We start from the raw sequence: 16045 nt of genomic DNA, 5'->3' as shown, positions 1-16045 counted from the left end.
TTTCTCTAGTTGTGGCAAGCCGGAGTTACTCTTCATTGCAGTGTGCGGGCTTCTCATTGCGGTGGCTTCTCTTGTTGTGGAGCGTGGGCTCTGGTGTGCTGGCTCAGTAGTTGTGGCTCATGGGCTCTAAAATGTAGGCTCAGTAGTTGTGGCCCACGGGCTTAGCTGCTCCGTGGCATGTGGGATCTTCCCGGACCAGGGATTGAACCTGTGTCCCCTGCATTGGCAGGAGGATTCTTAACCACGTGCCACCAGGGAAGACCCCAGTTTTACTTTTTAAGTGGCAATAAAGTCTCTAGAATTCTTCCAAAAGCAATGAAAAAAAAAATCACATATGCCTTAGAGGTAACAACATCAAAGACCTTGTTGAATGAATGAATGGAAGCTCCATGAAGGCAGGGAGTTTTTGTTTCTTTTGTTCACTGTTGTACTCCTTTATGCCTTATACACACCCTGGCATGTAGCAGATGGTCACTGAATATTTGTTGAATGACACCTAATCCTGATGGCATCATGAGGGCAATCTTTCTCCATGTCAGTAGAGCCCCTCTCTGAAATTTAACTCTGCCAGAGTAGATTACAAGCTTAATTTTTGTTAATCTTTAAAACCACAAATATTTTGCACATTGCAGGTGATAGACCAAAAAGGACAAATACCTGATTCTGGAACTGACTGAAATCCTGAGTGACTTGGCTCAAAGTGAAAACATTTGGACAATTATATGAAATTTAAAATATCTCCTTCTTGGCTTGGATTCTCAATCTCAATGTTCACATCTGGTTTGGGATCCAGTATAGAATAGGGGAAACTGTCTCCAGGGAGTCTTCTATCTGTGCCTACTGATATGGACAAGGTTAGATGGCATATGGATGGAAAGAGGCTTGTTGTATTGTAATACACCTGTGGGTGGGCAGGTGGTCCTGAACCAGGGCAGTAAGTGGAGGAGGGGATCCCAGGACTGAAGCTCCACTCCCAGCCCCCATCATCAAGCAGACTAAAGAATGCTTCACATTCAGCTCTCCCTATGAATTCAACCTAAGGCACCTCAGGGTGTGACAGCTTGTGTTGCCTGACCTTTTTTTTATAGCTCATCAGGAAACAGAAGCTTGGATTTTGTCCTCTCTGACCATATTTCCTGTGCTGCAATTAACACGTGGTACACCCAGAGAAGAATCATTGCTAAAACAGCCTTCGGTGTTTTGTTTTTTTTTGGCGGTACGCGGGCCTCTCACTGTTGTGGCCTCTCCCGTTGCGGAGCACAGGCTCCGGACGCGCAGGCTCAGCGGCCATGGTTCACGGGCCCAGCCGCTCCGTGGCATGTGGGATCTTCCCGGACCGGGGCACGAACCCGTGTCCCCTGCATCGGCAGGCGGACTCTCAACTACTGCACCACCAGGTAAGCCTACCTTCAGTGTTTTAAATCAGTGGCATTTACCTGATTGCTCACTGTGGGCATCAGGATCCAATCTTCGGTTGGGGTTCCACATGGCTTATTCTGTACTTGGGACTTTTTTTTTTTTTCGGTCCTGCTGCAGCTTGGGGGATCTTAGTTCCCCAACCAGGGATTGAACCGGGCCAAGCGCAAAGTCCTAACCACTGGACCACCAGGGAATTCCGACGTACTTGGAACTTTAAAGTGATTTATAACCGAACCTACCCAGCAGGCTGAGAACCAAATACAGTTTATTGGATCAGTAACTATGAATACCATGCAATGGCATCCCAATGTGAATTTCTAATTCTTCACTACAAACTGGTTGAAACCCTTTGCCAAATGGCATCCTACCAGAAATACTATTTTTTTTTTTTTTTTTTGCAGTACGCGGGCCTCTCTCTGTTGTGGCCTCTCCCGTTGCGGAGCACAGGCTCCGGACACGCAGGCTCAGCAGCCATGGCTCACTGGCCCAGCCGCTCCGCGGCATGTGGGATCCTCCTGGACCGGGGCACGAACCTGTGTCCCCTGCATCGGCAGGCGGACTCTCAACCACTGCGCCACCAGGGAAGCCCCAGAAATACTATTTTTAATAGAAACACTTAAATTCATTTTATTTGAATTTAATAGAAGAAAAGGGATCTGAAGCAAATCTGAAGGAATCTATTTTGAAAAATCTGTATTAGTAAGGATTCTCCAGAGAAACGAAGCCAATAGGATATAAATATATATATAAGAGGAGATTTATTATAGGAATTGGCTCACATGGTCATGGTGGATGAGAAGTCCCATGATCTGCCATCTACAAGCTGGAAGCCCAGGAAAGCCAGTGCTGTAATTCAGCCTGAGTCCAAAGGCCTGGGAACAGTGGTGGAGTGAGGGGGCGCTGATGGTGTAAGCCATGATCTGAGTTGGAAAGCCGGGGAACCAGAAGCACTCACTGATGATTGAGGCCCAGGGCAGGAGAAGATGGATCTCTCAGCTCAAGCCGAGAGAGTGAATTTGCTTTTCCCCTGCCTTTTTGTTCTATTTGGGCTCTCAAGGAGTTGAATGATGCCCACTTGCATTGGGGAGGGCAATCTTCTTTACTCAGTTCACTAATTCAAAGGCTAATCTCTTCTGGAAACACCCTCCCAGACATGCCTAGAAATGTTTGACCAGATATTTGGGCATCCCTTAGCCCAGTCAAGTTGACACAAAACTTCTTCACTCCCCCAGTAATATTTCTTTAACAATATCTCTGAAGTTAAAAAAAAAAAGAAATTATAAACTCCATGAAGATATTTTTACTACTATGTTTCAGTTTAAAGAATATTATTGACTTCTTTTTCTGAAGGGTGAAGACTGTGTCTATCTCCTTTTCTCCAAATCTTAGTTTTGGTTGGTTGTATTCTTATTCTTATGTTGTCCAGGTTCACACTGTTCATGTTCTTCTGTTTGTAATGATGATTATCAAAGTTATTTAGTATTGGCTTTATACTTAGCACTGTTTTCATATTTAAATATTTTAAATTGGTTTTATACTTAAATGTTTACCATAATTTCTTCACTCTTGAGTCTTTATTTTGATTATCTCAATTAGCGAGATCTCATGTCAAGTGGTTTTCTCAATAAGGAACTTATAGGAGTTATGCTTTCTGAGTTCATACATCTTTGAGATGGTGCACACTTATAACTTGAATGCTTTCTTCATTGAGTATAGCTTACTTTCCTTAAAGCTATAAAGCTGTCTCCTCCAAATTTTTGTTTGTTTGTTTTTTGGCAATGGACGTTGCTGTGGAAAATTTGGAGAGTAGCCTATGTCCTTACTCCCAACTCCTTTCTTTTAGGCAATTTGTTGTTTTGGTTTGGCTTGGTTTTCGCCTGGATGCTTAAAACACTCTATTCTTGAAGCTGTCTTTATCCTTGAATTTTATCTAGCTTGGAGTTAAGTTAAGCCTTCTGTCTCAATGTTTTCTAGAAAGCTATTGGATTGGCCAAAAAGTTCGTTCGGGTTTTTCGGAAACATGGAAAAACCCGAACGAATTTCTTTTTGCCAATCAAATATATGTATTTTTTGCCAAATGTATTTTTAAGAGAACTAACTTTTTTTTTTTTTGAGAACTAACTTTTTTTATTGAGATATAATTCACACACCATAAAGTTCATCCTTTTCAAGTGTACAGTTCAGTGATTTTTAGTATATTTACAAAATTATACAACTGTCACCACTATCTAATTCCAAAGAATGTTTATTACCCCAAAAGAAACCCCATACCTGTTAGTGGTCACTCCCTATTCCCCATTCTGCCCAGGCCATGGCAACCACTAATTTACTTTCTATCTTTATGCATTTGCTTATTCTGAACATTTCATGTAATAGTATCACACAGTATGTGACGATTTGCACCTGACTTTTTTCACTTGGGATAATGTCTTCAAGATTCATTCATGTGGGACTTCCCTGGTGGCACAGTGGTTAAGAATCCGCCTGCCAGTGCAGGGGACACGGGTTCAATCCCTGGTCCAGGAAGATCCCACATGCCGTGGAGCAACTAAGCCTGTGCACCACAACTACTGAACCTGTTCTCTAGAGCCCGCGAGCCACAACTACTGAGCCCGTGCACCTAGAGTCTGTGCTCCACAACAAGAGAAGCCACTGCAATGAGAAGCCTGCACACTGCAATGAAGAGTTGCTGCCAGCATGCAGCAACAAAGACGCAACGCAGCCAAATAAGCAAATAAATACATTAAAAAGAGATTTATCCATGTTATAGGCTATGTTAGTATTCAGTACTTCATTTTTATGGCTGAATAGTATGCCAGTGCATGTATATATCACACTTTGTTTATCCATTCATCAGTTGATGAACATTTGGGTTGTTTCCACTTTTTGGATATTATGAATACTGGTGCTATAAGCATTCATGTATAAGTTTTTGTATAGATATATGTTTTTATTACTCTTGGGTTTATACCTGCTGTAGAATTGCTGGGTTATATGGGAACTCTATGTTTAACCATTTAAGGAACTGCCAGACTGTTTTTTAAAGTAGCTGGACTATTTTATATTTCTACCAGAAGTGTATAAGGATACTAATTTCTTTAGTTCTCAGAAACACTTGTTATTACCTATCTTTTTGAATATAGCCATCCTAGTGGGTATGAGGTAGTATTCAGTCATACCCTAATTTACGTTTCCTTGATGGCTAATGAAGTTGCGCATCTTTTCTCATGCTTATTGGCCATGTGTATATCTTCTCTGGAGAGACGTCTATCTAAATCCTTTGCCCATTTTAAAATTAGATTATTGGTCCTTTTATTATTAAGTAGTAAGAGTTCTTATATATTCTAGATACTAGTCCCATATCAGATATATGATTTGCAAATATTTTCTCCCAACTGTGGGTTGTTCTTTTCCTCTCTTGATAGTGTCCTTTGAAGCACAACAATTTTTAATTTGGTGAAGTCTAATTTATCTTTTTTTTTTCTTTTGTTGCTTCCACTTTTGGTGTCATTTCTAGTAAATCTAATCGCCTAATCCAAAGTTATGAAGATTAATGCCTATGTTTTCTTCTAAAAGGTTTGTAATTTTTGTTCTTAGATTTAGTCTTTGATCTATTTTGAGCTGGTTTTTGTATGTAGCATGAGACAGAGATCCAACTTAGTTCTTTCCCTTTTTTATTTAATTAATTAATTAACTTATTTTAGGCTGCGTTGGGTCTTTGTTGCTGCGTGTGGGCTTTCTCTAGTTGTGGTGAGTGGGGGCTACTCTTCCTTGTGTTGTGCAGAATCTAGGCCCATGGGCTTCAGTAGTTGTGGCATGTGGGCTTCAGTAATTGTGGCTCGCGGGCTCTAGAGAACAGGTTCAGTAGTTGTGGTGCACAGGCTTAGTTGCTCCGCAGCATGTGGGATCTTCCTGGACCAGGGCCCAAACCCATGTCCCCTGCATTGGCAGGTGGATTCCTAACCACTGTGCCACCATGGAAGTCCCAACTTATTTCTTTTGCTACATGCAAAAGGATATACAATTGTCCCAGTACCATTTGTTGCAAAGGCTCTTCTTTACCCCATTGAATTGTCTTGGCACCCTTCTTGAAAATCAGTTGAGATTAGGAATCAAGATGGTGGAGTAGGATGTGCTCTCATTCCCTCTTGTGAGAACACCAGAATCACAACTAGCTGGACAATCATCGACCGGAAGACACTGGAACTCACCAAAAAAGATATCCCACAGCCAAAGACAAAGGAAAAGCCACAATGAGATGGCAGGAGGGGCGCAAACACAGTAAAATCAAATCCCGTAACTGCTGGGTGGGTGACTCACAGACTGGAGAACACTTATACCACAGAAGTCCACTCACTGGAGTGAAGGTTCTGAGCCCCACGTCAGGTTCCCAACCTGGGGGTCTGGCAATGGGAGGAGGAATTCCTAGAGAATCAGACTTTGCCCAACCTGCGGGTCTGGCAATGGGAGGAGGAATTCCTAGAGAATCAGACTTTGAAGGCTAGTGGGATTTGACTGCAGGACTTCAGCAGGACTGGGGGAAACAGAGACTTCACTCTTGGAGGGCACACAGAAAGTGGTGTGTGCATCGGGACCCAGGGGAAGTAGCAGTGACCCGAGGGGAGATTGAACCAGACCAACCTGCTAGTGTTGGAGGGTCTCCTGCAGAGGCAGGCTGTGGCTGTGGCTCACAGTGGGGACTAGGACACTGGCAGCAGAAGTTCTGGGAAGTACTCCTTGGCGTGAGCCCTCCCAGAGTCCGCCATTAGCCCCATCAAAGAGCCCAGGTAGGCTCCAGTGTTGGGTTGCCTCAGGCCAAACAACCAACAGGGAGGGAACCCAGCCCCACCCATCAGCAGTCAAACAGATTAAAGTTTTACTGAGCTCTGCCCACCAGAGCAACAGTCAGCTCTACCCACCACCAGTCCCTCCCATCAGGAAACTTGCACAAGCCTCTTAGATAGCCTCATCCACTAGAGGGCAGACGGCAGAAGCAAGAAGAACTACAATCCTGCAGTTTGTGGAACAAAAACCACATTCACAGAAAGATAGACAAGATGAAAAGGTAGAGGGCTATGTACCAGATGAAGGAACAAGATAAAACCCCAGAAAAACAACTAAATGAAGTGGAGATAGGCAACCTTCCAGAAAAAGAATTCAGAATAATGATTGTGAAGATGATCCAGGACCTCAGATAAAGAATGGAGGCAAAGATCGAGAAGATGCAAGAAATGTTTAACAAAGACCTACAAGAATTAAAGGACAAACAAACGGAGATGACCAATACAATAACTGAAATGAAAACTACACTAGAAGGAATCAATAGCAGAATAACTGAGGCAGAAAAACGGATAAGTGCCCTGGAAGACAGAATGGTGGAATTCACTGATGCGGAACAGAATAAAGAAAAAAGAATGAAAAGAAATGAAGACAGCCTAAGAGACCTCTGGGACAACATTAAACGCAACAACATTCGCATTACAGGGGTCCCAGAAGGAGAAGAGAGAGAGAAAGGACCCAAGCAAATATTTGAAGAGATTACAGTCGAAAACTTCCCTAACATGGGAAAGGAAATAGCCACCCAAGTCCAGGAAGCACATCCCATACAGGATAAACCCAAGGAGAAACACGCCGAGACACATAGTAATCAAACTGGCAAAAATTAAAGACAAAGAAAAATTATTGAAAGCAGCAAGGGAAAAACGACAAATAACATACAAGGGAACTCCCATAAGGTTAACAGCTGATTTCTCAGCAGAAACTCTACAAGCCAGAAGGGAGTGGCATGATATACTTAAAGTGATGAAAGGGAGGAACCTACAACCAAGATTACTCTACCGGCAAGGATCTCATTCAGATTTGATGGAGAAATCAAAAGCTTTACAGACAAGCAAAAGCTAAGAGAATTCAGCACCACCAAAGCAGCTCTACAACAAATACTAAAGGAACTTCTCAAAGTGGGAAACACAAGAGAAGAAAAGGACCTACAAAAACAAACCCAAAACAATTAAGAAAATGGTCATAGGAACACACATATCGATAATTACCTTAAACGTGAATGGATTAAATGCTCCAACCAAAAGACACAGGCTTGCTGAATGGATACAAAAACAAGACCTATCTATACGCTGTCTACAAGAGACCCACTTCAGACCTAGGGACACATACAGACTGAAAGTGAGGGGATGGAAAAAGATATTCCATGCAAATGGAAATCAAAAGAAAGCTGGAGTAGCAATACTCGTTTCAGATAAAATAGACTTTAAAATAAAGAATGTTACAAGAGACAAGGAAGGACACTACATAATGATCAAGGGATCAATCAAAGAAGAAGATATAACAATTATAAATATATATGCACCCAACATAGGAGCACCTCAATACATAAGGCAACAGCTAAGAGCTATAAAAGAGGAAATCAACAGTAACACAGTAATAGTGGGGGACTTTAACACCTCACTTACACCAATGGACAGATCATCCAAATGAAAATAAATAAGGAAACACAAGCTTTAAATGACACAATAGACCAGATAGATTTAATTGATATTTATAGGACATTCCATCCAGAAACAGCAGATTACACTTTCTTCTCAAGTGCGCATGAAACATTCTCCAGGATAGATCACATCTTGGGTCACAAATCAAGCCACAGTAAATTTAAGAAAATTGAAATCATATCAAACATCTTTTCTGACCACAACACTATGAGATTAGAAATGAATTACAGGGAAAAAAACGTAAAAAACACAAACACATGGAGGCTAAACAATACACTCTAAATAACCAAGAGATCACTGAAGAAATCACAGAGGAAATCAAAAAATACCTAGAGACAAATGACAATGAAAACATGATGATCCAAAACCTATGGGATGCAGCAAAAGCAGTTCTAAGAGGGAAGCTTATAGCTATACAAGCCTACCTCAAGAAACAAGAAAAATCTCAAATGAACAATCTGACCTTACACCTAAAGGAACAAGAGAAAGAAGAAAAAATAAAACCGAAAGTTAGCAGAAGGAAAGAATTCATAAAGATCAGAGCAGAAATAAATGAAACAGAAACAAACAAAACAATAGCAAAGATCAATAAAACTAAAAGCTGGTTCTTTGAGAAGATAAACAAAATGGATAAACCATTAGCCCGACTCATCAAGAAAAAGAGGAAGGGCTTCCCTTGTGGTGCAGTGGTTGAGAGTCCGCCTGCCAATGCAGGGGACACAGGTTTGTGCCCTGGTCTGGGAAGATCCCACATGCCGCGGAGCGGCTGGGCCCGTGAGCCATGGCTGCTCAGCCTGCACGTCCGGAGGCTGTGCTCCGCAACGGGAGAGGCCACAACAGCGAGAGGCCCATGTACCACAAAAAAAAAAAAAAAAAAAAAAAAAGAAAAAGAGGGAGAGGACTCAAATCAATAAAATTAGAAATGAAAAAGGAGAAGTTACAATAGACACCGCAGAAATACAAAGCATCCTAAGAGACTACTACAAGCAACTCTATGCCAATAAAATGGACAACCTGGAAGAAATGGACAAATTCTTAGAAAGGTATAGGTTTCCAAGACTGAACCAGGAAGAAATAGAAAATATGAACAGACCAATCACAAGTAATGAAATTGAAACTGTGATTAAAAATCTTCCAACAAACAAATGTCCAGGACCAGATGGCTTCACAGGTGAATTCTATCAAATATTTAGAGAAGAGCTAACACCCATCCTTCTCAAACTCTTCCTAAAAGTTGCAGAGGAAGGAACACTTCCAAATTCATTCTATTAGGCCACCATCACCCTGATACCAAAACCAGACAAAGATACTACAAAAAAAGAAAATTACAGACCAATATAACTGATGAATATAGATGCAAAAATCCTCAACAAAATACTAGCAAACAGAATTCAACAACACATTAAAAGGATCACACACCATAATCAAGTGGGATTTATCCCAGGGATGCAAGGATTCTTCAATATATGTAAATCAATCAATGTGATAAATCATATTAACAAATTGAAGAATAAAAACCATATGATCATCTCAATAGATGCAGAAAAAGCTTTTGACAAAATTCAACACTCATTTATATAAAACCTCTCCAGAAAATGGGCATAGAGGGAAACTACCTCAACATAATAAGGGCCATATATGAGAAACCCACAGCAAACATCATTCTCAATGGTGAAAAACTGAAAGCATTTCCTCTAAGATCAGGAGCAAGACAAGGATGTCCACTCTCACCTCTATCATTCAACATAGTTTTGGAAGTCCTAGCCATAGCAATCAGAGAAGAAAAAGAAATAAAAGGAATACAAATTGGAAAAGAAGAAGTAAAAGTGTCACTGTTTGCAGATGACATGATACTATACATGAAGAATCCTAAAGATGCCACCAGAAAACTACTAGAGGTAATCAATGAATTTGGTGAAGTTGCAGGATACAAAATTAATGCACAGAAATCTCTTGCATTCCTATACACTAACGATGAAAAATCTGAGAGAGAAATTAAGGAAACACTCACATTTACCATTGCAACAAAAAGAATAAAATACCTAGGAATAAACCTACCTAGGGAGACAAAAGACCTGTATGCAGAAAAGTATAATACACTGATGAAAGAAATTAAAGATGATAGCTACAGATGGAGAGGTATACCATGTTCTTGGGTTGGAAGAATCAATATTGTGAAAATGACTATACTACCCAAAGCAATCTACAGATTCAATGCAATCCCTAGCAAATTACCAATGGTATTTTTTACAGAACTAGAATAAAAAATCTTAAAATTTGTATGGAGACACAAAAGACCCCTAATAGCCAAAGCAATCTTGAGAACGAAAAACAGAGCTGGAGGAATCAGGCTCCCTGACTTCAGACTATACGACAAAGGTACAGTAATCAAGAGAATATGGTACTGGCACAAAAACAGGAACATAGATCAATGGAAGAAGATAGAAAGCCCAGAGATAAACCCAGGCACCTATGGTCAACTAATCTATGACAAAGGAGGCAAGGATATACAATGGAGAAAAGACAGCCTCTGCAATTAGTGGTGCTGGGAAAACTGGACAGCTACACATAAAAGAATGAAATTAGAACACTCCCTAACACCATACACAAAAATAAACTCAAAATGGATTCGAGACCCAAATGTAAGACCGGACACTATAAAACTCTTAGAGGAAACATAGGAAGAGCACTCTTTGACATAAATCACAGCAAGATCTTTTTTGATCCACCTCCTAGAGTAATGGAAATAAAAACAAAAATAAACAAATGGGACCTAATGAAACTTAAAAGCTTTTGCACAGCAAAGGATAACATAAACAAGACAAAAAGACAACCCTCAGAATGGGAGAAAATATTTGCAAATGAATCAATCGGACAAAGGATTAATCTCCAAAATATATAAACAGCTTATGCAGCTCAATATTAAAACAACAAACAACCCAATCCAAAAATGGGCAGAAGACCTAAATAGACATTTCTCCAAAGAAGACATACAGATGGCCAAGAAGCACATGAAAAGCTGCTCAACATCACTAATTATTAGGTAAATGCAAATCAAAACTACAATGATGTATCACCTCAGACAGGTTAGAATGGGCATCATCAGAAAATCTACAAACAACAAATGTTGGAGAGGGTGGTAGAAAAGGGAACCCTCTTGCACTGTTGGTGGGAATGTAAATTGATACAGCCACTATGGAGAACAGTATGCAGGTTCCTTAAAAATCTAAAAATAGAATTACCATATGATCCAGCAATCCCACTACTGGGCATATACCCAGAGAAAACCATAATTCAAAAAGACACATGCACCCCAATGTTCATTGCAGCACTATTTACAACAGCCAGGTCATGGAAGCAACCTAAATGCCCATCGACAGATGAATGCATAAAGAAGATGTGGTACATATATATAATGGAATATTACTCAGCCATAAAAAGGAACTAAATTGGGTCATTTGTAAAGATGTGGATGGATCTAGAGCCTGTCATACAGAGTGAAGTAAGTCAGAATGAGAAAAACAAATATTGTATATTAACGTATGTATGTGGAGCCTAGAAAAATGGTACAGATGAACCGGTATGCAGGGCAGAAATTGAGACACAGATGTAGAGAACAAATGTATGGACACCAAGGGGGAAAGCTGTGGGGGCACGGGGGTGGTGGTGTGATGAATTGGGCGATTGGGATTGACATGTATACACTGATGTGTATAAAATGGATGACTAATAAGGACCTGCTGTATAAAAAGATAAATAAAATAAAATTCAAAAAAAAGAAAACATCAGTTGAACATAAATATAAACGTTTATTTCTGGTAGAGAAATATGCTTATATTATATCTTTGACTACATTCTCTCATTTGTTGGGTTCTCTACCTCAGAAACACTGATTTTTCTTATGCTAGATCATCCTTGTCTTCTCTAACAACTTTCATCTTTGTCTTTTATTCTGCATTCATTCCCATGCCTTTCTTCATGTCAATAATTACATTTTCAACAGTGTCTATTTTGTACATGGTTCTAATTAATCCCATAGTAATGATGGTCCTCTATTTCCTTAGATCTGTAACTCCTTTTTCAATTCTATCATTTTATTATCTTGGTTTTTGTGTAATTTTTTTTTTTTTTTGGCGGTACGTGGGCCTCTCACTGCTGTGGCCTCTCCCGTTGTGGAGCACAGGCTCCAGACGTGCAGGCTCAGCGGCCATGGCTCACGGGCCCAGCCGCTCCACGGCATGTGGGATCTTTCCGGACCGGGGCACGAACCCGTGTCCCCTGCATCGGCAGGCGGACTCTCAACCACTGCGCCACTAGGGAAGCCCTTGGTTTTTGTCTTATTGAACTCAATGTTTTTATTAAGTTTTTCTGTAGCAGAAAACATTTATGAGCCTCCATCTTCCACCCTGCGCCAGCTGTCAGTGCGACCATAGCCACATTCCATCATCGTTCTGCCCTTGCAGCACCCCAGCCTGCAATGTTGGGCCCCAGTGGGGACCCGGGCATGCCGGTGGAGGCAAGCGTGGAAGGTGGGGACAATGACTTCAGGGAAGCAGAATACGCTGCCATTAACTCCATGTTGGACCAGATCAACTCCTGTCTGGACCACCTGGAGGAGAAGAATGACAACCTCCATGCCCGCCTCCAGGAGCTCCTTGAATCCAACTGGGGAGGCCCCCAGTGATGCCAGCCCCTAAGCTCGGGAGTCCCCAGCCATGCCCCAGCCCTGCCTCCCTGGGCCAGGCTCTGGCCTGAGCACTCATCCTCTGGCTTAGACACCTTCTCCAGGGCTGGCCTATGGGTCTCCTGGGGGTCTGCCTGCCTAGGCCACCCTCTGGTACTTCCCGTGGCGTGCCTGTGTCAGCCCCCACCTCCAGCACCCCCTCTTGGGGCCAGGTGTGGGCCAGTGACCCACCCACCTTGCCCACCTGCCCAACTCCTGCATGCTCCCTAGTCTGCCCAGGCCTTGAGTGTCCACATTAAACGGGTGTCCAACACCAAGCAAACAAACAAAACATTTGTGAAGAATTTTCTTCTATTCTGTGAGTTTGTTTTCAGTTGCATTTTTTGATGTTGTGCTTTTTATATGCTACATTATTATCTTTCTTTGTTTAGTTTTGTTCCATCTGGCCATTGTACAGTATGTTTGCACGGTTGCCATGCTGCTTCTCTGCCTCCTGTCCCTGCCTCATATTATTGAGGGTGACTTCTTTGTTTCCTATTACAGTGGAAGCCTGTTTGTTTCCCTCACTCTGCTACAGTCTGGGGCTGGAGGAGGTTGTGTTGTATCTCGTTTTCCCTGAGGGATCGTGACGATTAGGACAGAATTCAGTTGTGGTGGCTGGACTGTCCATTAACATCCCCTTTTTAGCATCTGCCCTTTCTTCCGATATGGTATTAAAGATCCTCTACCAGGGACAGGTGACTACCTGGGGTATGTCTGTTCTTCCCTTGTGAGGTACCTTTGGGCTATGGATAGTTTTCTCAACTCAGTGAGGTGCCCTCGAGCCTTCCCTTCCATCTCAGAAAGTCTGCTCAGTGTTCACATTCTCCCATTTTCTCTCTTGTTCCATTCCTCCTCATTCAGAAGAGAAGAAACGTGAGGGCTTCCATTCACTTTGCTTCTCCCTACATTTGGGGGATTTAGTGAGACATCTCAGGATTGCATTGACTCCACAGGCTAGCTTCTGGAAATTAGGAGTGGAACAAGGACACTTTTCCTGTGTCCACCTTGTTATTATCTATGTCCAATATTTAAATTATTTATTTTTATAAATTTATTTATTTAATTTTTGGCTGCATTGGGTGTTTGCTGCTGCACGCTGGTTTTCTGTAGTTGCGGTGAGCGGGGGCTACCCTTTGTTGCAGTGCGTGGGCTTCTCATTGCGGTGGCTTCTCTTCTTGCGGGGCACAGGCTCTAGGCACGCGGGCTTCAGTAGTTGTGGCTCGCGGGCTCTGGAGCGCAGGCTCAGTAGTTGTGGTGCTTGGGCTTAGTTGCTCTGCATCATGTGGGATCTTCCCAGACCAGGGCTCAAACCCATGTCCCCTGCACTGGCAGGCAGATTCTTAACCACTGCGCCACCAGGGAAGCCCTATGTCCAATCTTGATCCAGAATCTCCTCCAAAGTTTGGATTTCAAATAAAGAACCTTCATCAAGCACACTTAGAGAAATTTGCTTTTTTCCAATTACCATTGCCAAATGCTTAATGTTAGTTTACCTGTTACCCTTGGCAAGTGACTACATATGTCTGTAGCCCTGCAGTATTTTCAGTCTTTGGTGCTGTGTATCTCACTTATCTGCTTCTCTGTTTTGCTACTGCCCTAGAAATGGGAGAACTTTAAAAAAAAATTCCTTGGTTTTTTGATAGAAAGCAACTCGCAGGTTGGGTCCAAGATGAAAATGAGTCCCCTTACTGGGTTAAAAACATGAATGCTGTTGTAATTCCTGGTTGTGAATGCTCATAGTTTCACTGCTGAACCATTTTATGCTAATTAATTCTGTGGGATATATCCCTCCTCTTTTAATTTATTCCCTCTTCTTCTCCCATTTCTACTTATAACCATCCCTGCCAACTACCTACATTTCACTGTTAAACTGTTTGCCTAGTGTTCATGATTTTAAAGCTTCCTTGTATTGCCTTTGGGCATTTGGCTGAAATACACTGCCTCCAATTTACAAGTAAATACAGAACAAATCCAGAGACCTTGTACTGGTAACTGGCAATAAAAATGCTAATGACTTAGTGGCAGTGTTTATAAGAAAATGTTAATTTTTAGGGTAAAATTTCATTAGAAATTGCTTTGGGAAATATATTAGTTAATGTTTACAAGTGTTTTTAAAGGAAGGCAAATGATTGCCTCTAAAAAAAAAAAATCTCATGGAAAGCATCTCCATTGAATCCCTCTGTTTTAAAAATACTTCACTTGGTATCTTTATTCTCATTTGTTAAATACAAGGCCATCCTTTAATGTTGTCTCCAGCTTGAAATAGTTTGAGACCCAGTGGATAATTCTGACCAGGAAGTATCATTGGACAGTGGGCAGAGCAGTTAGAGGGAAAAAATATTATAGGACCTTGACGATGGGGACGGGTTGGAACACTGACAATAAATAGTAGGACAGTGACAAAGAGGCTTTCCAAGGGATGTTCATATTTCTTGATCTATGTAATTTGGTATTTATTGTATATAGAAATCCAATAATTATTTTGAAAAACCCCACTTACACCAATAATTCTTCTACTTTAGATTAAAAGTACCTAGGAGGCTAGGTATTTCCCATATTTCTTTCCTTAATGTTTAGAACAGGAATATGCCTGGAGCAGACATCCAATAAATACAAATTACTACTAATAATGACTGAACTACTTTATTAGCATAGAATAATTCCAGGGGCTTCCCTCCTGGTTTGTCTGATCCTAAGCCTTTAAATACGTGTTTATATGTCAGAAAATCAGCATTAGAAACTCTCTGGGGCAAATCATAAAATATTAATTTGATACATGTTTTAAAACTCACCTTTGGTGTTATGAAATAATCCCTCTAGTGAGAAAAAAAAAGTCCATTTAAAAAATCTTAAACAGTCAAAGCAAATGTCACTGGTTAAGGGTCCAGTTGATCAATAACGTTTCACAATCTCTATCAGCATCAGGAGAAAGGCACTTAGCATGTCACTCTTAAAACGATCAGCACCAAATTTCCACAGTTGCGTTTCCACAAAACGCAAATGGGTTTTTAATGAGACCCCTAATTTTTCTTCGCTCGCAAACCAATTTCTGCAGGGTCAAAGTTCTGGCCACCACAGATACCTTCCTCCTAGATATAGGAACTCACTTAAGGACCACTTGGTGTAACATTCCTCCTGACAGCGGCTGGAGGCAGGTGCGTTGGACATGTTTTTAACTAACGAACGCAATCGTTTCAATTCATATTATTCTCTTGCCCTAAAAGTATGAGTTGGTTTCCATACCTACATTTTAACCCAGTCTCTTCCCCGGCGAGGCCACCTGTTTGCTCATCTTTCACAGGGCGAGGCGACCAGAACACTTCTGATGCAGCGTGCTCTTTGCCCTAAGAGGAGGAGGGCTGACGGGGCACCCAGACCTTGCCTCCCCTCGCCGAGGTTC

The sequence above is a fragment of the Delphinapterus leucas genome, chromosome 2 (assembly GCF_059928025.1).
Source record: "Delphinapterus leucas isolate spDelLeu-1000000601 "Yukka" chromosome 2, BTC_Dleu_Yukka2, whole genome shotgun sequence".
Classification (NCBI taxonomy): domain Eukaryota; kingdom Metazoa; phylum Chordata; class Mammalia; order Artiodactyla; family Monodontidae; genus Delphinapterus; species Delphinapterus leucas.
Note: the sequence above shows the minus strand (reverse complement) of the source record.